The 26,760-nt window shown below is 39.4% G+C and overlaps 1 protein-coding gene across 1 annotated transcript in view; it reads left to right on the forward strand.

Moving 5' to 3' along the window:
* LINGO2 (leucine rich repeat and Ig domain containing 2) overlaps positions 1-26,760 on the forward strand; it is a 726,658-nt gene that overhangs the window by 135,605 nt on the left and 564,293 nt on the right. Inside the window, exon 2 of the mRNA XM_087926538.1 lies at positions 8,362-8,456. The gene's annotated coding sequence lies outside the window, so the exon portion shown is untranslated. The remainder of the gene's footprint in view (positions 1-8,361; positions 8,457-26,760) is intronic.

The following is a 26,760-nucleotide window of genomic DNA, read 5'->3' on the forward strand; positions in this document are numbered from 1 at the left end:
CTGAATAAACTTTTAATTAGAGTTTTCTTAATGCCTGATTTCAAAAGTTTGTTCTCTATAGTTCAAGGCATGGGTAAGATGGGCATAGTATTGAAGGGTTGAATTTATTCATAAACAGTCAGATAGCACCTATATTTTTTTTCATATAAAGCCTTAAATTAATGTATAACCAAGATGTTTCCCTATAAATCTGTCAATTTATGTAGGGAATTTTCTAAGCTTGGTGAATCAACTTTAAGTAATGTCCAATTTTTGGTTTCATTGATGACTCCCCTCCTATTAAACGTTTAACTGCTGTCACTTGCATGGTCTGTTTCTTCAATATTTCGTTAGCCTACTGTAGGAGTTTGGTTTCCCTCTTTCTCTGGAGATTTCAGAAGGACGAGTCCCTTGGATGTAAATGTCACCTCTTATGATTGACACTACACCATTTTTCCTTTGTTGCCTACAGCAGTGGTCCCCAACCTTTTTTGTACCAGGGACCAGTTTCACGTAGAAACACTTTTTCAAGGACCGGTTAGGGTTATTTATTTATTTATTTATTTATTAATTATTTTTATTTTATTTTTTTTTACTGTTACACTATCAACTCACCAAAATTAACCAATAAAGTCATCATGATTCAGTTGATCATGATCAAACAAAAATCTATGTTTGGCAACATATATGTTTTCTCCAAAAGCATTTTGTAAGGTAGTAATCTGCAATTCAGATTTTACACTTAGGATGGGTTTGATCTCCCATATGGTCTTCAGCTTTCCACAATCTCAACAATTGTAAGGTGTGTGGGGAATTCAGAGAGTCCAAGTCCACTCATTTTAAAGATTTGTCATATATATATAGTAGGGATTGCACTAAACATATGTAAGTGCAAAGAAACCCTTTGCCTATCCAGTGTTTTCAACTCCAGCAATTTTAAGATTATGTGGACTTCAACTCCCAAAGTTACCCAGACAGCATTCCGGACTTCTTAAAATTGAGAAACATTGCTCTTCACTTTAAAAATGTTAAACAGATAGCTACACTTTCCCACTCATCCCCACACATTCCCCTTCTTCCAAAATATCTACAGCCCAAATATTTTGTCTTCACCCATTCTGGTGGGATCCAAGCGCACTGGGAGGCAGAGATTCGGCTGAGGCTGTCAGACAGAGAGACGGCTGCCGCCTGGGGAGCGCCCGCTGCTTTCCCTCGCCAGGGCCGGGCGGTGGCATGTTGCCCTGTGCCGCGTGACCCCCACCAGGCAGCGCGCTTCTCGGCACGAGGCAGCCGGGTTGCTCAAGGAGCCCGGCCGGCCAGGCGAGGGGAAGGCAGCGAGGGCCCTGCTTGGCAAGGGGCCAGGGAGGCCTGCAGGCGGAGGACCAAGTGCACTGGGAGGCAGAGATTCGGCTGAGGCCGTCAGACGGAGAGACGGCTGGTCTGTGGCTGCCCAGCTCCCTTTTCCTGCCGCTCACCTGAGTGGCCTGTAGCCGCATGTCGGTGAGATGTGTCGAAACAAGATGGCACTGAAGCAAAGTAGGCAGCCCGGTCCCAAATGATTCATGGACCGGTACCGGTCCGCGGACTGGTGGTTGGGGACCCCTGGCCTACAGCTTTCAGCTGAGAGCTGAATTCTGCTTTTTTTCTGTCTGTACCATGATGACTGAGTTATCTTCCAGGCTATCTCATATCATGTTTTAAGAGAGTGTTACAGGTAGCCCTTGAATTGTGACCATAATTGGGATCAAATGGTCAGATGGGATAAGCAAGATGGTCATTAAGTGAGGCCTGCCTGATTTTACAACCTTTTGTGCTGTGTTTGTTAAGTGAATCACTGCAATTGTTAAGTGAATCATGTCATCTTTAAGCAAATCTGGCTTCCCTCACTGACTTTGCTTGTTGGACGTCGACTGGGAAAGTTGCAAATCATAGAATCACAGGATTGGAAGGGACCTTAGGGGTCATCTAGTTCAACCCCTTGCTTAAGGCTGGAGCCTGATAGCATCCCAGTCATATGGTTGTCTGGTCTATTCTTGAAAATCTCCAGTGATCACTCCAGGATGCTACAACCTTGTAAACACACGTACAACATTGTAAATACACGTTAGTTTCCAAGTGCCCAAATTTCGATCACATCACCATGGAGATGCTGCAGTAGTTGTAAATTATTTATTTATTTAGCATATGGAAAATATGTGGACTTATAGTAGTTCAAATGTTAATGTCCAGTCCACCCAGCCATTCAAGGACAGATTGGTTTAAGCTGAAAAAATCAGACATTGGGCCGGACACAATGTGATGGATAGTTTGTTGAGGAGCACTGCAGTCACACTGAGGCAGGAGTGGGGTTCAAAATTTTTAACAACCAGTTCTGTGGGCGTGGCTTAGGTGGTGTGCATGGCTTGGTGGTCATGTGACTGGATGGACATGGTTTGGTGGTCATGTTATTGGCTGGGTGTGGCCAACTCAATATCACTCACATTGAGGCACGCAGCTCCTCACCTGACCTCTCATGACTGTGGGGATGCTGCAACAGTCGTAAGCATGAAAAATGGTCATAAGTCACTTTTTTCAGTGCCATTGTAACTTTGAATGGTCACTCCACACACGCAAAGTACCAGCAAAGGAGGGGGGGGGAAACTCCAGAGACGTTCCTGAGACAGGAACTGCCAAGAATGTAATAAGGGTTAACGGAGAGACAGTTTCTGTAAGCAACACCAGAATGTTCCTCTTCTTTACAGGATTAGGCCAGTAATTTCTTCTAACAACCGGTTCTCCAAACTGCTTAGAATGTTAACAACCGGTTCTAGCGAATAGGTGTGAACTGGTAGAATCCCACCCCTGCACTGAGGGATAGAGACAAGACCGCACTTAAACAATGAGTCTTGGCAGACACCATGTTGGGTACGGATCCTGTTCAGAGTTGACCAGTGCTGGTAAGGAAGGTCAAAACCTGGCACCTTTTGTGTAGCATCATCTACGTAATTGACTGTATCTGAGCGTTCAGCAGCCCATGTGGCTTTCCATTGTGTGTGCAGCACAAACGTTGTTAGACAGCTGTTGAGCAAATTGTAATTTTGTTGTACTGCTTCATGAGGCTTCCTGCCTTCATAGAGCTGGTGGTGCAATGCGGCTCAGGATGGGGAGCCATTTTGTTTATCCGTTGCCATGTATTTAGAGAGCCAGAAGTTCTACAAAGATGGTTGTAAATGTGAAGACTGGTCGTAAGTCACTTTTTTCAGTGCCATTGTAACTTTGAACAGTTGTTAAACAAATGGTTGTAAGTCAGGACTACTCCTGTGTTCTAGATTCAAATGTTCTAGACACCTCCATCACATTTCAAGCACCATCAATCACCATCACTTTAGCAATCTTACTCTCAGCCATCCTTCTGTTTCTCTTTTGAGTTAGCAGCTGCAAACAGGCAGACATACAGAGATTCCTGTTTTTTCCCTTCCTTTTTCTAGAGCAGTTATGAAGCTTTTGTACAGGAAGACCCTTCAGAAGCTTGGCTCCTCTCCAACACGAGGCAGGGCTAGAAAAAAAATCTAGATTTGCCCAATCTATTAAAGCTGTCCCTCTCTACACGCTACTGTACTGCATTGTGTGAAAGGAGTTAATGTTTTCTAGTCATTTCTGTGTGAGTTTCCTTCCTTAGCCATTTGACACCTAATAGATCTCTGTTAAAATATTAACAGTATGTCTCTCTGAGTTTGTACCACTGGAACATACAAGTCTAATTTCTGTTTAATTTCCTTCCTGTCTCTGTAATCCCTTTGCTTATATTAAAGTGTCTATAATCTACGCCAGATCTCTTTAGTGTATCACACCCAGACAATGCTTGCTACTAAGGCACAAACTTTCTGCATCTTATTTGAAGATACACTTCAATGTGGATAATGATTGAAATACTTTACTAATATACAGCGTCCATTAAAAAGTCCCACCCACTGCTCCATATATTTCTAAGGTGCCCCTAGCAGCTGTAAGAGCACAAAATTATAAAGCAATAAATTAGTGAAGAGTCACTCTTGCAAACAATATTTAAAATAATAAAAAACCAGTTGTTTTGGAGGAAGAGACCACTGTGGAATTACGCATTAAAAAGTGAACTAAAAAGAATGTTTTCCCCAGTTCCTGGAAGATTTTTAAAAATAAAGGTCTGTTTTGCAAGAAAATGTGAGCAGGCATAATGGAAAAATAATGGAAAAAAACATCATTGTTTAACAGGTCTGACTAACCATTCTTTAGCAGCAATGGCATGAAAGCAATAGTTTGAAAGCTTTTACAACATCCATAAATCTTTCCTTTTTATAAAGTACTTTTTTATGAAATTGTTTTCTCCCTGTTCTAAATTTTGGTATATGTTGTATTATGGTTTGTTTGTTTTTTCATTTATAAAATTTGAAGAGAAACCAGAGTGGGTTTTTTAAATCTACATCACCTTATTATGGTCTATTACTGTTGTATAATTTTATAGTTGAATTTTCTTCATTGTTCTGATAATTGATCAAATCATTATTTTTTTCTTCTATTTTCCTCCCTCTTTGCAAATCGTTTCTAAGTTCTAGTCTGCAAATCACTTTAAGCCTTTTCCTTGGATTGAAAATTGACTTATGTAAGTGTAATATGAAGAACAGATAAGATACTTCTGGCTAAACAACAAATGCTTTTTTTAAATATTGGCAGAGATTAAGAAAAATCCAGGTCCTCAATTGTTATTGCCCATTTTGCAACAGTAATTGACTTCAATCCAAAAGTATTGTCACCTTGAGTTCTTTTTAAAAATAATAAAAGCAGGATACAAATACAAAATAAAATAAATAAATAATAAAGATCCATTGGTTGCATGGCCAATATGCCAGAGCATCAAATTTATGGATGACTGTGGCTCTTCATTTTCTTTGTCAAATTCCTAGAAGCAAAATTTATGAGACAGTTGCTCAACCTCTCCTCCAACTGTCTTTCATGTGGAGGCCCATATACTCTCAGTGCTATGATCACATTATATGGATTTTGAAAAACCTGCATTGGTTTCTGAGTACAATTCAAAACGTATAAAGGCTTTTATGGCTTGGCACGTAGAGATCTCCAAGTTACTTTCTCCAATCAGACTTCACTCCTCCATGATTTCTCTCAGGAAAAAGTCCCGGTATTGACTTACCGGAATTTTCCATTTACAGATTTTCAAATTATTAGTTACTTTTGCCAATACAAATAAACTTGACTATAACTCCAGTCTAGAAAAATCCAGAAGTCAGGAATGATGTAAACTAATCCTTTTCCCTCAAATTCCATTTGCATACTGTTTGCTGTTTAGTAGTATAGTGACTGGGTGTGATGTGTGCTGTAATCAGTGGTGGGGTTCAAATTTTTTTACTACCGGTTCTGTGGCTGTGGCTTGGTGGGCGTAGTAGGGGAAGCACTATTACCCATTTTGCAACAGTAATGGACTTCAATCCAAAAGTATTGTCACCTTGAGTTATTTTTAAAAATAATAAAAGCAGGATACAAATACAAAATAAAATAAATAATAAAGATCCATTGGTAAAAAAAATCTGCAGTCAGAGGTGGTATTTCCTGGTTCTCCGAACTACTCAAAATTTCCGCTATCGGTTCTCCAGAACTAGTCAGAACCTGCTGAATACCACCTCTGGCTGTAGTGACTGTGAATTTATGCGCAAGAGTAGTTTTTATGCTTGTTTGGACTTATGAACAACATCACAGAATATGACCTGTTTGTAAGTAGAGTTTCAGGGTTCCAACTGATGTCCTAATAAAAGCAGGAGCCTCAAGCCAGTGTTCAAGAAAAATCCAGTTATTTATTAGGAGTGCCATGTTGGCACGGACCTAGTGAAGCCAGATCTGACCCTGCTCAGTTCACGCTTCTGACCCTGTTTCCACCTCCTCCCAAGGTGTATCATCAGTCATACTTCCCAACAAAGCATTCGTGGGTCATAAAAATCCCTTCCTCTGGCCATTGGTTTCTGTGGAGATGACCTTGACATTGGCTGGCCAGGATGTGTGTTGTTTTGACTGAGGTGCAAATCCCTCGATGCAGCTGCGAAGCTCGGTTCCCCATTCCCCTGCCTCTGGCAACTCAGGAATAGGTTAGGGAAGCTTCACAAGTTGTGCCCCAATGCTTGGAAGGAAAAGTAGATGAGGCCTGGAAGTATTGGTTCTCTGAAATGGCTCTAGCATTCTAGAATGGCCTCTCTCTGGATATTGGATTGATCCACAAGGAACAGACTGGTGGAATTATTCTTGAGAATGTGGGTGTAAGTTTAATGCTACCCAGTTAACAATACATGTTGTACAATGTGATTGATTATTTTTATTTGTCAGTATATTTTTAATTGTTGAGTCAAATAATAGTTGTTAACTGGCAAAAGTCTCTAGATGTGATGAGATAGAAGTTTAATTAAAATAAAATAAAATATGGAAAACCAAAAATAAAGCACCTCGCCTGGTATACTGCATCCACTTTTGGTCATCGCATTACAAAAAAGACGTTGAGACTTTGGGAAAAGTGCAAAGAGCCAGTAAGATGTTTAAGAGTCTGGAGACAAAAACCATATGAAGAACGGTAGAGAAAAGAAGGACTAAGGATTACATGATAGCAGTATTCCAGTATTTGAGAGGCTGCCACAAAGAGGAGAGGATCAACTTATTCTCCAAAGCATCAGAGGGCTTGACAAGAAACAATAGATGAAAACTAATCAAGGAGAAAAGCAATCTGGAATTAAGGAGAAACTTCTTGTGTGGACAGTTAACCAGTGGAATAGCTTGCCTTCAGAAGTTGAAGGTGCTTCATCACTGGAGATTTTTTAAGAAGAGTCACCTATTTGAAATAGTATAGGGTAGTGATGGTGAACTTTTTCGGCACCAAGTGCCCAAAGCGCACACACGCATACCCAAAATGCAACAAGTGTGTCCCCCCCATAGATGTGCGTACCGCCCACATTCATGTGTGTTCCCCATTCATGTGTCCTGTGCATGCACCCCCACCCCCATGCACCCCACCCTTGTGCATGCGCAGCAGAGACCTGAAGACCAGCTGGCTGGCAGGAGGCACATGTGCATGCATGATGGAGCCAAGCTGGAGAGGGCTCTGCGTGCCACCTGTGGCACTTGTGCTATAGATTTGCCACCACGTGTATAGGGTCTTCTGCTTGAGCAGGGGTTTGGACTAGAAGGCCTCCAAGCTCTCTTCCAGCTCTATTCTGATTGATTGATTAATTGTAGTTTTGTTTGTGTACTTTTCTGTAACCAGGGGTAGGATTCTACCAGGATTCGCACCTATTCACTAGAACCGGTTATTAACATTCTAAGCAGTTGGGACAACTGGTTGTTAGAAGAAATTAGTGGCCTAATCCTGTAAGGAAGGCAGGAAGGAAACATTCTGGTGTTGCTTACAGAAACTGCCTCTCCGTTAACCCTTATTACATTCTTGGAAGGACTAGATTTCCTGTCTCAGGAACGTCTCTGGAGTTATTTTCCCCTCCTTTGCTGGTACTTTGCTTGTGTGGAGTGACCATTGAAAAAAGTGACTTATGACCATTTTTGACGCTTACGACTGTTGTAGCATCCCCACAGTCATGAGAGGCCAGGCAAGGAGATGTGTGTCTCGATGTGAGTGATATTGAGTTGGCCACACCCAGCCAATAACATGATCACCAAGCTATGTCCACCCAGTCACATGACCACCAAGCCACGCGTACCACCTAAGTCATTCCCACAGAACTGGTTGTTAAAATTTTTGAATCCCACCCCTGTCTGTAACTCGTCCAAATAAAACGTGAGTCAGAAAGATTGGTGAAGATACCAGTTCAACTTTGCAGTTTGAAGGAAAACCTTGTTTCAACACCTCAAATTAAAATGGGTATTCCAAAATAGACTGATTTAGTTTAGGGTTCTTTTAAAATCATTGCATATCCTGTGTGTCAGCATAGGGTTCGGGTTTTCCCATACTTTATGATATTCAGATTCATCTTTATTTTTTGATTTCAACATTAGTTTATCCATTTCTGCACATGCCCATATCTTTTTAATTATCTCTGCTTCATCTGGAATTTCCTTAAATAGTTCCTGCAGTTTTGACATACATAGAAACAGAATCTATCTGTACCTTTTAAAAAAGGCAAAATTTTTACATCATTACATCAAATGAAATTTCAAGCATTTGATGATTTTGCAAATTTTTGTATGATTTTTTTTTTAAAGACTAAAACACAGAGCCTCCATTACCTTAAAAAGTTACTGAACTTCCAAGGGCATAAGGAAATTAATTTATTGTTTGCGTGGTTCAAGTCAAATCAACATGAAGTTGTGTTTATGTGGTACAGTATGAATTATTAAGATATTTTTTTTATTTCCTCACAGAAAATATACTGCCAAATTAAGAACTCTGCTTCTTGAGTGTCTCTCAAAATGTTTCCCTGTTTGAAGGAGGAGGATGAAAACAACGTTGCTTTAGGGTAAGTTCATGCAATCTTTACAGTCAGGAATTTTTGATCACTATTTAACAAACAACTTAAGAAACTAATTGGAGAAAAAATAACTGCCATAGGAAAAATCTTGCAGCAACCTTTATGTAACAACCTTATCTATAATAGGTTTTTCCTGAAGTTATCTGTTTGTACAAGCAATTATTTGTATGCTTTTGAGATTAGGACAAAACCTAGAGTTGAGATGGGTGTCTATATCTATATTGTGATAAGCAAATAAATAAATAAGATGGACAACAAAGACTCTTGTTGGCTTGGATACAAAATCAATAAAAATTCACATGATTCTTTTTCATTTTTTGGAAATCTGGTAGAACTTCCATTTTTACTTGACCTTGAATAGGGGAGAAAGACACTTTAGTTTCAGAATTTGCATGATGTACTGATGTAAATATATCACAGTTGTTTCAATTAACAAAGAATTTAGGAGTAAAAAAAAAATCAGACTCCATTATCTAAAAGGCTGTTTTTTGCACATAGCAGCAAGTGTTTCTTTTCATAATAGTGGCTTTGTAAATTATAAATGTATACTTAGGAAAATATTCTCTGTCTCTTTTTTTTTTTTACAAAAAAGGTGCAATTAATTTATTTATCCCCCTTTTTCTTCTGTAGTAAGTTAGATATTCATTGTGTTATTTTGGTTTGGCAAGTTTTATTTTTTTTAAAAAATCATAGCAGCATCACCTTCAGTAGGCAGCGCTAATAATATGGTTTCCTTTCTCAGTAAGGGCACAAATATGACAGTTAAAGTACCGTCTGTGAGGGTGTTAAAACACATGATTACTTATGTGCTTTCCCTGAATCAGTTCAGTTTTCAACAAGCATTTTATGATGATTTCAGTTCTGGAATGAAAAGCTTGATATGGTTTCTTAATGGATTTAACCACTGTCCAGTTTGGTATTAGCAACTCAGGTAACAACTCAGGTAGTTCTATGCCGAGTGCAACGAATAAAGTTTTCTAAATATTAGAGAATGATGGCACTCTTCTGAGACTAATTCATGCAGGATTTTTGTTTGGATAAAAATGTTCTGGCAGTGCTTCCCTGTCCTAAGACTATCCTCGTTTTTTGCATTTTCCTTAGTGTATATTCAGATATTGTTTTTCAACATAAGAGAGCTTGAAGTGGGGAGAAAACAAGGCCATATAGATGGCCCTGTTCCTTCCAGTGTGCAAATCTTCATGCAGATGTGGAAAAGGTACCTCATTTCCTTGAGTGCAGCTCACCATGTAATTTGAAGCCCTAATAAAGCAAGTGTCCAGATCAGATAATTTTGCTTCAAACAAACTGAATGTGCCTTCCTACCTGGAGAGATTGAGGAGATGAAGTCTCATTCTTTTCCCATTCTGATTCATCGCATACTCAGGGAAATGTTAGCATTGAGTTTTTGGGACAAGCACAACGTTTGTAGAAGGATATTGGATCAATTGCTGGGGTTCCAGCAGAGGTGGTATTGAGCAGGATCTGACCAGTTCTGGAGAACCAGTAGCAGAAATTTTAAGTAGTTCGGAGAACCGGCAAATACAATTTCTGACTAACCCTGTCCGCATCTATTCTCTGCCTCCCAAGTCCCAGCTGGGTCTTCTTTTGTTGCCCTGCACAGGAGAACAGAGCTGGGAAGCAGGCTAGTGGGGTGGGGAGGGAATGGGATTTTGCAGAAACCTTTCTCCCAGGAGAGGGGAGGGAATGGGATTTTGCAGAAACCTTTCTCCCAGGAGAGGGGAGGGAATGGGATTTTGCAGAAACCTTTCTCCCAGGAGTGGGGAGGGAATGGGGATTTTGCAGTATCCTTCCCCTGTCCTCCAAGCCACACCCACAGTACCGGTAATACAAAAAATTTAATCCCACTACTGGGTTCCAGCCTTGAATATGGAATCAGATACAGATTTATTTATTTATTTATTTTTATTTGTCAACTACTTACAAGATAATAGGTATAAGTAAAAACATAATTATGAATACATGGATACATATAAGAAAAATAAAAGAAACAATAGGACAGGGATGGTAGGCACGTTGGTGCGCTTATGCACGCCCCCTACAGACCTCTTAGGAAAGGGGTGAGGTCAATAGTAGAAAGTCTAAGGTTAAAGTTTTTGGTGTTTGGGGTGGGGAACCACAGAGTCAGGTAGAGTATTCCAGACATTGACCACTTTGTTGCTGAAGTCGTATTTCCTGCAATCAAGTTTGGTGCGGTTAACCTTGAGTTTGTATCTATGGTGTGCTCTTGTGTTGTTATGGTTGAAGCTGAAGTATTCATTGACAGGTAGGACATTGCAATTATATGCTATACTATGATCACACCGAAGGCGGCGTAGTTCTAGGTTTTCTAGGTCAAAATTTTGAGTCTGGTGGCATAAGGTATTCTGCACCGAGTAGAAGAGTGGAGAACTCTTCTTGTGAAATATTTCTGGACTTTCTCAATTGTGCTAATATCAGATAAGTAAATATGGGTTCCAGACTGATGAGCTGTGTTCGACTATTGGTCTAGCAAATGTTTTGTATCCTCTGGTTATTAGTGTAATATTACCAGAGAAAACGCTACGTAGGATTAAGTTAACAACTCTTAATGCCTTTTTGGCTATGTAGTTACAGTGGGCTCTAGCACTTAGATCATTAGAGATGAGTACTCCAAGGTCCTTGACAGCATTTGGATCATCAACAAGGTCTTGACTATTCAGCCTATATTTTATTTTCTGAATTTTTTTTGCCAATATGTAGGACAGAGCATTTATTTGTTGAGATTTGAAGTTGCCATTTGTTTGACCATTCTGATACATAGTCAAGGTCTTTTTGAAGGGCAGCAGTATTGTCTGTGGTGTTGAATAGCTTTACATCATCAGCGAAGAGAACGCAGTTGCTCTTGATATGATCACAGAGGTCATTTATATAGAATATGAAGAGAGTTGGTCCTAAAAAACTGCCTAGGGGGACACCACTGTTGACAGATACAGTATTTGATAGGACGCTCCCAATTTTGACTATTTGTTGTCTGTTTGACAGGAATGCTTCTATCCAGTTATGCAGTTGTTCAGAGATACCATAAGATTTTAGTTTTAGGAGTATTTTGTCGTGTACCACTGAATCAAAGGCTTTACAGAAGTCTATGTAGATTGTGTCTATTGTTTTGCCCTGATAAAGTTGTATAGTCCATATGTTTTATGTGTACAAGTTGCAGATTACAGGATAGTTTTTTTCTGAAATCAAATTGTTTATTAGATTTATTAGATTTAAATTACTTATCTCTCCATCTTTTCAACAGCCCTGATAAGAATGATTGTGAGGTAGTTGGTGTAATTAAAACTTCTTCTGTGAATGCCAAATGTGAATTCATGTTCCTTTAGCGATTTCAAAAGAACATTGGGGGTTCTGGCCATCACTCTCTCTTTTTCTCAAATGTATCATAAAATGAAGTTCTGTCTGCAATGCTTATGTCACTCCACATTTCCAAATGCATCACCTTATACCTCATCACACATTCTTCCCTGAAAAACACATATCCATGCATGCACACAGACAGACACACATTCTGTTGAGATTAATATCTAAGACGAGTTTTTTTTTTTTGGCTTCAAGGGTATTTCAGGCAGAAAGAGAATAATAACATTAATTTCCAAACTCCCTTGTGAACCTGTCAAAGTTGTGAAGAATGCAGATAATATAACTGGCAATATGTATTCAGAGAAGTCTAGGCAAACAGCAGGACCCTTAAGCTGCCACTTAAATGGGATCAATCTGCTGCTAAGGAAATACCTATCAATGGCATTTAATGCACTGATTATCGAAGGCATTGGACTTACATGTTGAGTTTTTCTCTTATCCATCTATGAGTGTCAATCGTTTCATTGGGAGCCTTCCCAGTTTGGATAAGTGCTTGTATAGGACCCTGGTTTGATTTCCTAACTCTATTTAAACCAGGGCTGTCAAACTCCTGGCCCTCGGGCAGGATGCGTCACATGCTGGCCACGCCCACACTTGGTTTAGCGAAGGGGGGAAAAAGTCCCAATATGCCACTTGACACCGCCATGGCAACGTGAGTTTGACACCCTGATTTAAACTATGCCAGTCAGTAAAAAGTGATAAAAGCAAGTAGATGTGTATATATTAACCTTTTATCCCTTTGGTTGCAGCTTCAAGCTCCTCCTTCTTTGCGCTGCTGCAGTGGGTTTATGATACTACGTGTTAATGTAGACATAGTTTCTATATTTGTTTATGTTGGGTATAACCCTAAACCAAGCAAACAAAAGTAAGGTTGCACCCTTTTTTTCCCCTGTCAAATCCCGTTCATCTTTTTGACTACCAGACTGGCATTGCCCCAGTATAACCACCCCCTCTGGCAATCTCATCTAAACCAAAGAAGAGAGTCCTCCTAAACAGCTGAAGGAGAACCCTAAGAAGGCAATTGAAGATAGAGCAATTCCAACCCTCCATCCTGTATCGCTGATAACCTCAACATTCCATCTTCCTTTAACAATGGACATCCCAGGCCCTGCTGCCCTCCTACAAAGGCACATTTTGCCTAACCAGAGAACTCGCCTCAGGTGCACTGGCAGTGACCTGCCTAGCTTCCCCAAATAGTCTAGCCAATGAGATTCCTAGGATTTCTGAACCTTGTAGCCCTCAACTTCTATACAAAACTTGCTTTCCCATTGTTCACCCCCGTTCATCTCAAAGATGAATTAGCATATCTTCCCCAGCTTAGTGGTCTTCAAATGGGTTGGTTAACAACTTTTATAATTCAATGTCAACATGACCTGAATGGGGGAAAGTAGTATTTTTTTTTAATATTAAAGACAATTCTATATAAATTGTAAAGTAGAAATCATCAAATTGCGATATTATAATTTCATAAGATATTTGAGCCAGCTAACAGTCTAGAAAAGTATAAAATACAGATTATAAAAAAAATAAAATCTACTGTAAGCAAATAAAATCATTATTTATCCAACTCCAAAAAACTAGCTGAAAAAAATATTACAATACTAATTGTTATTTATCACTATTGTGACATGTTGTATAATTCTTGTCTACCTTCAGAATTTCAGCACAAGTGATTTAATTATACAGTGTATTTTTACAATTGTGCTGAGAAACATAGTGAATTTATTATCAACATCATCTTTGGCTATATAATCTCAAATTTAATTCCATGCTGTTTGTGCATTGTCCTTATGGTAGTTATTCCAGCAGGAAGAATGAATTGTACTGTTAGCTGCAACATATGATTTCCATGGTAATTTTTCACATTTTTACATATTATCCCACAGGCTTATTATTGTTGCCCAGAATTAAGGCTCATGTTCAACCTGTCCTATGGAAGGACATTATTAACTTAAAGAAACAAATACTCTGTAGACAAGATTTTTCCATTGTCTTTAAATCAGTAGGTCACATTACTTTTAAATTGAGCTCATTAAATTGCTCATTTAAAATTGCCATTAAATTTTTTTGTTCCCATTTGTTTCACTTTTGGAATTGTTCATGGAAATGCATTGAACAATGTATTATTAAGAAAGTAGAAATTATTCTACTTTCATTAGAGCTGACTCCAAGCAGAATTGTCCTTTTCTGATGACATTACAGGCCTGGAGGAACATTAATATGTTCTTCTCTATCAATGTCTTTGAGGGTAAAAGTTAAAATCTACATTAATTTGTGGTGAAATTACAATAATTCAAAATAATAATACCTAGGAAATTTATCTTTACCGTGGAACTGATATAGTAGTATACTGAAAAGAAATGCGAGGAAGGGGTTCTTAATTTTTTCTTTAGGATTTCCTTTGTTGTCCCCTGAGGGAAGAATTTAATGCTGAAAGTTTAGTACTGAGATTGTATCTTCACTTCTAAAATGGTTTGGTGGTCTGTTTTACCATAGTTAAGACATTCAGCTGAATGTCTTAATTAAGTTGGGAAGACAAATCATGCGCCTCAGCCTCATATTTCCCTCGGTTTCCACACATTCAACTGGAGGTCTGAAGGTGAGTTATATTTGACTTCAAGTACCCTTCTCCCTGTGGTTCGGGTGCCTAAGAAAATGGGATCCTAGATCTCATGGAGACCTAGATTCATATTGAAGCTAATGCTAGAATAACTCTTCTTCAGATCTTTCAGCTGAATGTATGGAGTTGTGGGAGAAGAAAGGTGGGGATGGGGCAGGCTAGACTGCGCGCCCTGTTCTTCATGCAGGTTGAAAGCCTTATGCCTTTAGCACGATGTTTGAACACACAGTTTACTTACTATTCTGTTATGAGTTGTGGTTGACTAGGTCACAGATCATTCGTTGAAAGAACCTGTGACTCACAGGCTCAATGGGTTGTTCTAGGTTTTATTTATTTTAAAAGGTTTATATGGCAACAACTCATGTTATATATAATAACAATGAGTGGCTCTAAAGGGCAATAATAAAACATAAAAACCCCATAAAATTAGCATGACAATAAGTTCCAGTGCCTGAGATACAACACATGAAGTTTTCATGGACTCCAACCTTATTTTAGCCCAATGCTTGGGGGAAGAGCCAAGTCTTTAAAGACTTTTTGAAGGCTAAATTCAGAGTTAAGGGAGACAAGTCATTGTAAGACCATTGTATTCACTTCATACTGTAGTGCTAGCTGTTATCATTCTTTTGTTAATTTCATAAACCTAAATACAATTGCCTGTGTAATTTTACATCTCCAAAGGTTGTCAGGCAAAAAGAAAAGGCGCAGTGCTCATTAAAAAAATGCACAAAAATAGCTATGATTATCAACGTATCTTCTCCCCCGCTCTATTAGAGGGAAATTCCTCTAGATCAGGCCTGATGCGTCATGTGCTGGCCATGCCTGGTTTAGTGAAGGGCGAAAAAGTTCCGATACGTCACGGGATGCCACTATGATGCCATGAGTTTGACACCCCTGCTCTAGTCTAGATGGTCTAGATCAGGGGTTCCCAACCTGGGCTGCTCGCACCCCATGGGGATGCAGGACGATATTCCAGGGGGGCGAGAAAAGTCCAGGTAAATAATAGGATATTGGCTATATGTTGGCATTTATGCAATGGATTAACTTTGTTTTCATTTTAGAGTTAAGTATCGTTATTTAGTGGCCGTCACATACATAGCTGAAAAGATTCAATCCTACCATATATTTAACGCATTCAGTAGTTCCTAAAGTCTAAATTTCAGGGGGTGCGAGGTTCGAGTGAAATTTCTTTAGGGGTGCAGGGCGAAAAAAAGGTTGGGAACCACTGGTCTTGATGGGCTAGATACAGGCAAAATTGCTGTGATTTGGGGGAGATTCTAAACCTCTTGAAGGACAGAGGCTGATACTATAAGACTAAGCTAGGTTGTTTCTTTTATTGACTTCCATTCTTAGTAAAAAGTGACTCTTGGGAGAGGCAATTGGGAAAAGGCAAGTAGCTGTAGGATGGAGAATGGAGTGACTAGCATATATGTGCGAGGGGAACCTTTACCGTATCAACTGTATGTCACCCACTTCCGTGTACTTTCCAGCAAAAAATATGCAGAATCTAGTCTGTTGCAGGTAGCTTGGGGCATAAAGTGAAAATTTCTTTTTAATACAGAAAATGGTCTTTTTGCTGATATATTTCTTGCCACTGTTGTTTTTAAATGGTTGCTTTGTATAAAAACATGCCACATGAAATAACAATCTTTGTTGTTAATGAAGTACGTGCCGTGCTCTATTATGAAAGGGTACATGAGGCCTACATTTTTGTTCCTTGAGAAATGAAGCTCTCATGGCTAGTAATTTATAATCCTGGAAAAAAAAGAATGCAGCTTGCTGTGCAAAAGCAGAAAAATGCTAGTCAAGCAACAAAATATGTAGCTAAAACAAGCAGTGAGACAGTGCAAGTTGTCTATTGGTATCTAAAAAGAAACTGCAAATTAAGAACTGCAGGTTGTTGCATTGCTATCTTCTAATTTTTATTAAAACTCACTATTGGTATATTTTAAAAGGTTATTATTATTATTATGTTTTTGAACACATGGTATTTTGTAAAATCAACATGCAACATATTCTTAGCATTGATTGTAGCCTAAATCATTTAAAAATTATTCTGTGATTAAACAGAAAAGCCTAGGTTTTTGAGTTCAATCATAATTCCATTCTTCATTTTTACATCGTACGAATTTAAGATGGCGAAGAATTCATTCAGTTTTCACTGAAATGAAGTGTGCCTGTGTTACCAATATGTGAAACTTAATGCCTTTGATGTTCTCCAAGAGGTTTCCGAATTAACATTTGACTCTTTGAATACACTCTATGCAAGGCTACTGTGGAAAAAGAAAATCTCCAGAATTTGCAGTTGTTTCAACATTTTCATTAATAACCATATTTATTACTTGAATCCTGCTAATTAGTCCAAGGGACAGGGATCCTTTGATGGCTTAGCCGAAATAACTTCACTAACTTCCTATTGTTTAATTGGCTGAACAAAGAGAACAGAAGTGCATACACTGGGGAAAAGTGTCTAAAAATATGGTTATTAATGAAAATCTGGAATAAGTTATTAAGAGCGAAATAGCATAATATTTTCAAGGAAAGAGGCTTAATATGAAAGAAAGCAGCATATATAGATTTACAGTTGGACTATATAAATCTTTTGGAATCTGCGCATTTGGGAATAGCAGAGTTGAAAGTCTATACTTTAATGACTGTGCTAGTGTTACTACCTTGGCCATCTTTTTGACTTTTTAAACGAATAAAACCTGCTATTTTTAAATTGAATTCTGTACAACCTTGTCTGAGTTTGGAAACTAATCAGTTTCCAGTCCAGTTAGCATTGGATAATTAGGCATACCAGGACATCAGGCTAAGTTGGTTTGGTGAAGTAGTGAAGAAGCTGAACCAGAAACTGGGAGACTGAATTCCAGTCCTTCCTCAGCCATGAAACTTGCTGGTGACTTGGGCCAGTTACTGACTCCCAGACCAAGTCACACCACAAGGTTGTTGTGAGGAAAAAAGGAGGCAGGTGTATTATACATGATTTCTTGAGTTGTATGAAATACAGCTGGGATACCATCATCATCTAGAAAGCTGGGTCAATTCAACTTTGTCTCTCTCTCCTCTTACTAGGTGTAACTCGTACCAGTTCAATAATTTCATATCGGGTAAAATTCTGAAGGGTAGAGTTATTTTTCGTTTTTGTTTTGAACGAACTAAAATTACCATATGTTGGACACATAGCTCTCCTGAGAAATCTACAAGGCTGGAAAAGAAGGAAGAAATCAGCAGCAGTGCTAATGGTTTGTACCACTAAAAGGTCAAATTGGGGATATTTTTATTTATTTATTTTTTATTCATTTTGATTTGTCAATTGCTTACAAGATAATAGGTATAAGTAAAAACATAGTTATGAATACATGGATACGTATAAGAAAAATAAAAAATACATATAAAATAAACAATAGGACAGGGACGGTAGGCACATTGGTGCGCTTATATGTACGCCCCCTACAGACTTCTTAGGAAAGGAGTAAGGTCAATAGTAGACAGCCTAAAGTTAAAGTTTTTGGGGTTTGGGGAAAAAAAACCACAGATTCAAGTAGAGTATTCCAGACATTGACCACTCTGTTGCTGAAGTCGTATTTCCTGTATATTCTGTATATTACCTGTATATTCTGGAGCAGGGGTCTCCAATCTTGGCAACTTTAAGACTTGTGGACTTCAACTCTCAGAATTCCTCAGCCAGCTAAGGACAGGCTGAGATGTTGGCTTCAATTTGACCTTCAAGGCATAGCTGGCCGAGGAATTCTGGGAGTTGAAGTCCACAAGTCTTAAAGTTGCCAAGGTTGGAAACTTCTGTTCTGGAGAACATATGTCAATGTAGTTAACATGGGATTTGTTGACACATAATCAGTCAATAACAGAATAACAGAGTTGGAAGGGACCTTGGAGACTTTCTATCTAGTCCAACCCCCTGCTCAGGCAGGAGACCCATTTCAGACAACTTCATTGATTCATCATCAATGAATCAAAGGAGCTTTTAATGATTCAATAGTGTCAGCTAAGATGACAACTTGCCTATTATTAACTCAACGTTGGTCCCCAAGATAAGTTTCATTTCTGAGTCTCCCCGTTTTCTTGACATGTTTTGCAACACCAAAGAATTGTAAGACTAGAAGATGAAAAGGACTCCGACCAAAACTCGGCTCCCTTTCAATGCCCTTACTATGTAGAGCAGCGGTTCCTAACCTTTCCACCTTGGCGGCCCGGGGCAGGGGGAGGGAGTGTGGCAGTTCTCCATTGGTGTAGTGGCTTGTGCGTGCACCCTCCAATTGTGCAAATGCATGTGTATGGAGGGCACTTGCCCTTGCATGCAAAGCTCTATTTGCACGAGCAGAGGGCGCTTGAGTGGAGGGTTCTTCTGCTCACACATGAAACTCCACTGTATTGAAGCTTCACGCACAAGCACAATGGCCCACCACTTGCAAGAGTGGAACTGCGCACGCACAGGAGCGCTTGCCCATTGTTCGTGCTGCCTGGTTTTAAAGAGGCCATGGCCACTACTTGGGGACCCCTCATATATAGATATATGCCCCCCAAGAATCACCCTAATGGGCTTCCCAAACTAGAAAACCGTTGGAATTGGCTTTTGGGCAATGATCTCATTCCTCCAGGGAAATATATTATATTTGGGGAGCTGATGAAATCTCCTACTGAATGGCTTTAGCAGAATTCTAGTTCAAGGTCTTGTTTTCAGTCTTTTCAGTAGCAGGTAGAGAAAGATAGAGGCAAAAGGAGCTGAATAATAAAGCCAAGAGAAATAACGAGATGGAGCAAGCGGTTGTTGCTTTTGCAACTTTTTTGCACCGCCCGCTCCATCTCTTTTATTATTTCCCTTGGCTTGTTTTATAGCTTTTCAAACTTTACAATATTCTTGTTGAGGCATGGTGAAATTGTACTGATTGCGGCACAGATTTGTAAAACAGGAGGGGGGGGGGGAAGGCATTTTGTTACTGGCAATTTATTTTTGATGTATTTCAAAGTCATTCCCAGCGTGGAGTTTGCCATTTTCTCAATAGCTATATGCTAAGCTGACATTCTCATTGCACCAACCTCCACACCCCAGAATCATTTTTTCTGGTCCATTGGAGCTGCTTTAGATGATCTCAAATATATGTAAAGTTAGGCTTTTTGTTCCTAATTTGTATCAGTTCATGCGGTCCTTGATTACATAGAATCATCCTCACATTTTAACACTTATCTCACCAGTTTGCAGAGATCCTTTTGAGATTGTGGTTTCCTTCTCTCCCTTCCCCCTCTAAATAATCTGTCAACAGACTTACGTAACTCACCCTTTACTCCTGACTCACAATCATTATGAACGAATTAAAACAGTCATAAAGCCCATTCTTAAAAACCCACATTTCTCACAAGAAATGACAATTATTTCAAGACTTTCCCTTGTCTGTATTTAAACAATTTAATAATCACTTGAAAAATAATGCATTTAGAATGAATGAGATTTCTATGAGCACTAGTAATATAGTAATGCTACGAGTACTATAGTAATGTTACTAGTTCTATAGTAATGCTACTGGTGCCACTGATAGTTTTATAGTACTATCACAACTGCTGACTGGGTCCACATATTATGCTATGTCAAATGCAGCTTGCATAACTCAATTATGTGGACAGATTAGAACTCAGCCGTTGTGCTTTATTTACACCCAGTAGGTTAACATCCAGGATGAGACCCATGGTGGTCAGAATGAAGTATTGCAGGCTAACTGACTGCTTACTGCCAGGAGTTCGATCCTCACTGGCTCAAGGTTGACTCAGCCTTCCGTCCTTCTGAGGTCGATAAAATAAGGACCCAAATTTTGTGCAGTATGCTGATTCTATAAACGGCTTAGAGAAGGCTATAAAGCACTGCAAAGTGGTGTATAAGTCTAAATGTTATTGCTATTGCTATAAGCTTATCCTTTATTTTCTTTGATAAATATCATAAGTACCCCGGTAGCAGCTGCTCTTTACCTATTGTCTTTTACATCTGCTATGCCCACAATGTTGCACAGTACTGTGTTTCTCATATAATAAGGCTGGGTCTTATTTTTTTTTGAGCCCTGGAAAAATGGCTAGGCCATCTTTTCAGGGGTGACTTAATTCCCCTCCCTTGCATCTTCGGGTGGGCGGGCGGCGACAGCTTGGATGTTGACCTCAGCGTTGGTGGGGCACTTTGTATCGGGCTCAACACAGGCAGCACCATATCCAGGTGTGCAACAAAAGTACTTCCTAACGGCAAGCCCCCCACACCATTTCCCCCCCCATTTTGCATGTTTTAATATAGGCCTTAATTTGGGGGGAGGGGCTTAATTTCATTTCATGCCTATAAAACATGCTGGGACTTCCTATTGGGGGAGGCTGTATTGTTGGAGAAACAGGGTAGTATGTAGTGAACTATTTCATTCATTCAGTCTTACTCATGCGTTGCTGGGACTCTAAAATACCTCACCAAAGCTATTAATTAATTGATGTTAAATTAACACAATAATTAACTTGTATGTCGTCCAACTTAAGTTAATGAGCTACAACTTGCCTTGCAGAAATTATACTGATCCTTCTTTAAGAAACCTGTATGTTTAATAATTTGGTATTTAATAATTTTTAAGGAATTTACCCAAATTAACCAGCTTACAATTGATGCATACATCCTCAGCCCCCTCTTTTTTTTTTTCAAAAAATATTTTCATTACCACTTTCCAGTTACCTTGCACTATATTCCATCTTATAAATAGCTTAAAATATTCTATTAGAAGCTGGATTTTAATAATGTAGAAAGTTTTGCAGCAAAAAATGTTTTCAAAACACATTGAGAATATGTAGTAACTGGGTGTATTTTTTTGTGTACTAAAAAGATCACTTATTTTATTGACTGATATATATCCCAACATTTCTAATTAATCAGACAAATACTAAGTAAATAAACAAACTGGGCTTAGCAAGGGAATGAGTTATGCCTTAGCTCTGTAGCATGGGAAAAGTCTGGGCAAAGCTGCATAATCAGATTTCTTTAAAAAAAGCAAAGGAGAGAAAACAGGCATACAAGACAAACTCGGGTGCCAAATTAGCATTATTTCTAAAAAATATTTCAGCAAAGGCTATCTTAATGAATGTAGAAGAAATATTGTCGGCTATGATTAAAAATATTTGATACAAAAGTGTTGGGCAATTTCATTTGTGGTAAGAAATGCCCCTTTACTAGTTGCTTTAAATATTATGCTTTTCACTTCAGCCATTGAAATATTGCGGTTTTATTTCCCTGACTTTCTGGAGAACTTCCAGATCAGATGTGGTATTCAGCAGGTTCTGGCCAGTTCTGGAGAACCAGTAGCGAAAATTTTGAAAGTTCAGAGAATCAGTAAATTCCACCTCTGACTGGCCTTGCCCCCATCTATTCTCTATCTCCCGAATCCCAGCTGATTGGCTGGGTCTTCTTTTGTTGCCTTGCATAGGAGAACGGAGCTGTAAAGCAGTTTAGTGGGGTGGGGAGGGAATGGGATTTTGCAGTATTCTTCCCTGGAATGGGAAGGGAATGGGGATTTTGCAGTATCCTTTCCCTTCTATGCCCACCAAGCCATGTCCATGTTCCAGATGCTTCAAAACTGCATAGTCCAGCAAATCCTGCCATCAGAATAAGTGGTAATAGGAAGGCTGGGTATTTAGCTGTAACCTAGGGAATCCTTCTTGGATTGGTTTCAGTAGGCTACTATTGTTAGGTCTGCTAACATCTTTAGAAGAGGTAACTTGTAAATCAGGGATCTCCAACCCTTAGTTTGTGGACTCTCGCTGGTCCGTATCATACTAGCAACCGGTCCACGCAAATAAGAGAAACCCCATGCAGGCATCACACAAAGCCACGCCCCTTCTGGTCCAGGGAAAAACCTCCCTCCATGGAACTGGTCCCTGATGCCCAAAAGGTTGGAGGCCACTGTTCTAAGTATGTCCTCCTATGTCTTCTGTGTAAATGAAAGCACATTTAGGGGAAATTAAAACCTAGGATGTATATTATTCCTTTTTTTTTTTTGCTGTGTTTTGCAATCATCTGGTGTAAGATTATATCTGATTTAGTTCTTTCCTTTGTCTAGGTTGGATTTTACTTTAACATACCCTTTCTCTAGCCTACAAAATTGGTGTTGTTGACCAAAGAGACAACAATGTTGGGTCATAAGAGATGCCCAACAAATTATTTGCCTTCAAGGAGTTAATAACTCTTTGGAAGCCAGGAAAATAAAGAATAAGGCATCAATTCAAGTTTCAATTTCCTTTCAGTATTGCATATTTAGATTCTACATAGCAACATGAAGGTCCACACTCAAATTACTGTAATTCAAAATGCAAACTTCAGTCTTATCGCATTGAACAATGGCAGAACTGCTAGCTCTTACAAGGAACCCTAATGTTGTTTAAGGAATTTTATTAAAAGGGGGTTACATGCAGTTTATAAGAGGAAAAATGTGGATTGTGAAAAACTATTCGAGCAGTGAGTTGAATAAATCAGCACCCCACTTCCATTCCAAGTAATTCCCTCTTCCTGCTTGATTGCTACAAGAAAAAAATCTTGTAGCAATAATTAATGGACCACCTGTAAGTAATTAGCCTGCATATTAGTTAATTCTGTGGTGATCTTGGAAGGAATTCATTTCAGCCTTAAAAAATATGAAAGTCATGGGAAAATCAAGTTGCAGCTGAAAACATAGTTTCTTCTGAAATGGATTTGATTGGATGAGTCTTTATTCCAATTTTGGAACAAGCGAGCACAATAGGCAATGAAATTAGTAGACAGTCAAAGTTGACATAAATTGAAAGGAAAGTGTCCTTCCTAGGGAAAATCTTGTTTGTAATTGACAGTTTTTGCCATGAATTTTGATTGGAGTGCCAAGAGAAAGGATCCTTTATGTTAATGGGTATCCTTAATGTGCCTGGCTGGCCATTTCATGACAAAAGCTAGAGTAGACAAACCATCACACATTCACCAGGAGTTTTTCTATTTTTACTTTAAGATTTTTTTTTCATTTCGGAGAGCAACTAAAGCTCTGTAAGATGATCAGATATGCCGGTAGATTAATACGGTGGTGGTGGTGGGAATAAAAAGTAGACCCTGCTGAATTTGGTGGTTTCTTCTTAATAAACTATGCTTTCCATGAACAGTAAATAGCAATAGCACTTAGACTTATATACTGCTTTGTAGTACTTTCTAAGCGGTTTACAGAGTCAGCCTATTGCCCCTGACAATTTGGGTCCTCATTTTACCCACCTCAGAAGGATGGAAGGCTGAGTCAACCTTGAGCCTGGTGAGATTTGAACTGTCAAATTGTAGGCAGTTGGCTGCAGAAGTAGCTTGCAGTACTGCACTCTGACCACTGCGCCACAGAGGCTCCTAGCCTACACTGGGCTCTTTGGTCAATGGAAAGACTTGCGGACCACATTTTTGTCATGAAGCAGTGGGCATTATGAAACATGTAATGTTAGTTGCCTGGTAAAAAAATAAAGAATATGTTTTTATTTCCTGGCAGACTATTCCCTCCTATAAATATTTCACCTCACTGCTGAGAGTCTCTCTCAGTATCTTCTCAAGACCCCAGGGCTAAATAAAGAAGCGTTTTTGGCATGTTCGCCAGCCCTCTCTTCAACTTTTGAACTTCAAAGTCAAGTCAAGAGTTCCTGTAGTTGTACTAGAACTGGCATTCTCAAAGACTTTTCCCTCAACTATCTTTTTTTTTCTTTTTTTTGAGAATAGCATGCCCTAGATTCCTTGCATTCAGGACTGATTTGGTGCCCGTTCTAACACTGTTCTCTTGTTATTGTCGCTGCTCCTATTATTGTTGCTGCTGCCGCCTACTCACAACTTCAGCTTTTCAGCCACCTTTTTCTTCTCCATCACATAATCACTTTGCAGCTGTTTTTTTCTCTTTGAAAGCTGCTAGCCTATCTAGAAGTGCCAATTCAGCAGTTTCCATAGCTTACCTCCAGCTGTCTTCCTGTTATCTTGAGGAAATATCTTTGCTTGCCTAAAATAGCTCGCTGGTTTTTTGTTTTTTTTAAGAGCAGCAGAAAAGAAAAATAGGCCAAAGTGCAAACTTTAATGTGTGCTAGTTCTTGAAAAGTTAATATCTAGAACACCCCAGATATGTTTGCCAGCCCTGTGCAAAGCTTTAAAGAGATGTGTCACGTTAACAAAGCTTTCCCTCTCAAAGCTGCCTTATAAAGCAATGAGGAAGTGCCCGGCTAGACTATTTCTCAAATATGACAGCTTCAGAATCCATGGTTACTTCATCTATGATTAGGTCTAAACCTGTTTCTTCCATCTATATCTTAGCAAACTTCTAGGCAATGGGAAAGAACCTCCTCCTGTTTGGTCCAGGATGAAGATAAGACAGTTGAATTTCATATGTATATTGATCATACCTCATCCTGTGTCAACAGATGACCTCTCCCAGTAGCTTAACAGATAACAGATAACAGATAATCAGAGTTGGAAGGGACCTTGTAGGTCATCTAGTCCAACCCCCCGCCCAAGCGGGAGACCCTACACCATTTCTGACAAATGGCAGTCCAATCTCTTCTTGAAGGTTTCAAGTGATGGCGCTCCCACAACTTCCGAGGGAAACTTCTGTTCCATTAATGCAGAGGTTAAATAATAACAGAGTCTGCAGAGAGACTCTTACATTTGTATCACTTCCTGAACTACTCACTCGGGACAAACTACTCTAAATACAATTCTCTGCTCCCGACCTCTGCTAGTAGTTCAAAAAGATACCATGATCAGTTGAACACCACTGAGAGGTCCAGAAGGATATTTTCCATCCCAATCTTTTCATGGGTCATCAGCAAGAGTAATCAAAAAGTCATTGCCATACTAGGCCTGTGTCTCAACTGAAGACTCATCAGGGCAGCTTATCCAGGGCTCTCCGCAATTGCAGCATTATCGTCTCCATTATCTTCTCTATGAAGCAGCTTGCTGTCCAAAATAACTAGCTCAAGTGGTAGGATGGGATAAGGATGGGATGTACTGCCACCTCCTTCAGGGTACATGGCACCACTTCCTCATTCACAGTTTTATTAATCACCACCCACAGCGGGACTTCTGTCACCATCCTGCTGCTTTCCCTAATAAAGTCTGAGACTGCTCAGACTGCTAAGTAACCTCCGATTAAGGTTGCCAAACTATAGTTTTAAATAGTAATAGCCCTAGCACTTAGACTTATATACCGCTTCACAGTGCTTTACAACCCCCTCTAAGTAATTTACAGAGTCAGCATATTACTGACCTTGGAAGGATGGAAGGCTGAGTCAACCTTGAGCTGGTGAAAATTGAACTGCTGGCAGCTGGCAGTCTGCAGAAATAGTCTGCAGTGCTGAATTCTAACCTCTGTGCCACCACAGTTCTTAGATAATATAGAGAAGCTCTGATGCTAGCTGTAATTACTGCAATGGATCCAGGCTTATAGCTTAATGTTCAGCTATATTTGCTCTTTGTTGAATTCCATATATCTCTTCTGCTGCTTCATCTCTTGGAGCTTCTTGATATTCCAAAGAGGTCCTCCTGAATTGGCATGTAGGAGAGCAAATCTAGAAATAAATCTGCTTAATGGGTGGCGGGTGGATCTTAGTAAGTTCTTCTTTTCTGAAAGAGATTACAATAAACTGTTGGAATGCTGCTAACATTCTTATTCTAAATGTATCGTCCATTCGGCTTGCTCCTATGGTGACCTTATTGCGGAATTTATGCCATTTATAATTTATATGTGAGGAGTATCTTTGTTTCAAATAGCCACAGATGACCACCGTGTAGGGTATTTGGGGAATGAGCTGCTCAGTTGGGAGGAGGATTGCTTACTGTCCATATTCACATTGCTTATGGCAAGGATGAGCAATCTGCAGCTCGGCTCTTCATACGGGTCCCCAGTGCTCTTTCTAATTATAACTTCTGAAAACTGAAGAGAATGTCCTGCTGCTTTGAGATAGGGAACGTGTGAAAGTTATCGTTTCAACCCTAAAATAGGTGTAGAACAATGTGAGGAAGGAATAAAAGCTCTAAAGCTGCTTCTCAAACCTAGTCCACCAACATAGATGCCAAGATGACCTGTGGAGAAGAAAATGGCCTTCAGACCGAAAATCCCAAAGGTGCTTTTTCAAGAGGCAACTGTGCTTTCTGTTTTTTCTTTGAAGACATTTTTGCTTCTCATCCAAGAAGCTTCTTCAGCTCCACCTGCTTAGATGAGAAGCAAAATGTCTTCAAAGAAAAAACAGAAAGCACAGTTGCCTCTT

Source organism: Pseudonaja textilis, chromosome 2, assembly GCF_049901715.1.
Source record: "Pseudonaja textilis isolate UNSWEBS1 chromosome 2, rPseTex1.2, whole genome shotgun sequence".
Classification (NCBI taxonomy): Eukaryota; Metazoa; Chordata; class Lepidosauria; order Squamata; family Elapidae; genus Pseudonaja; species Pseudonaja textilis.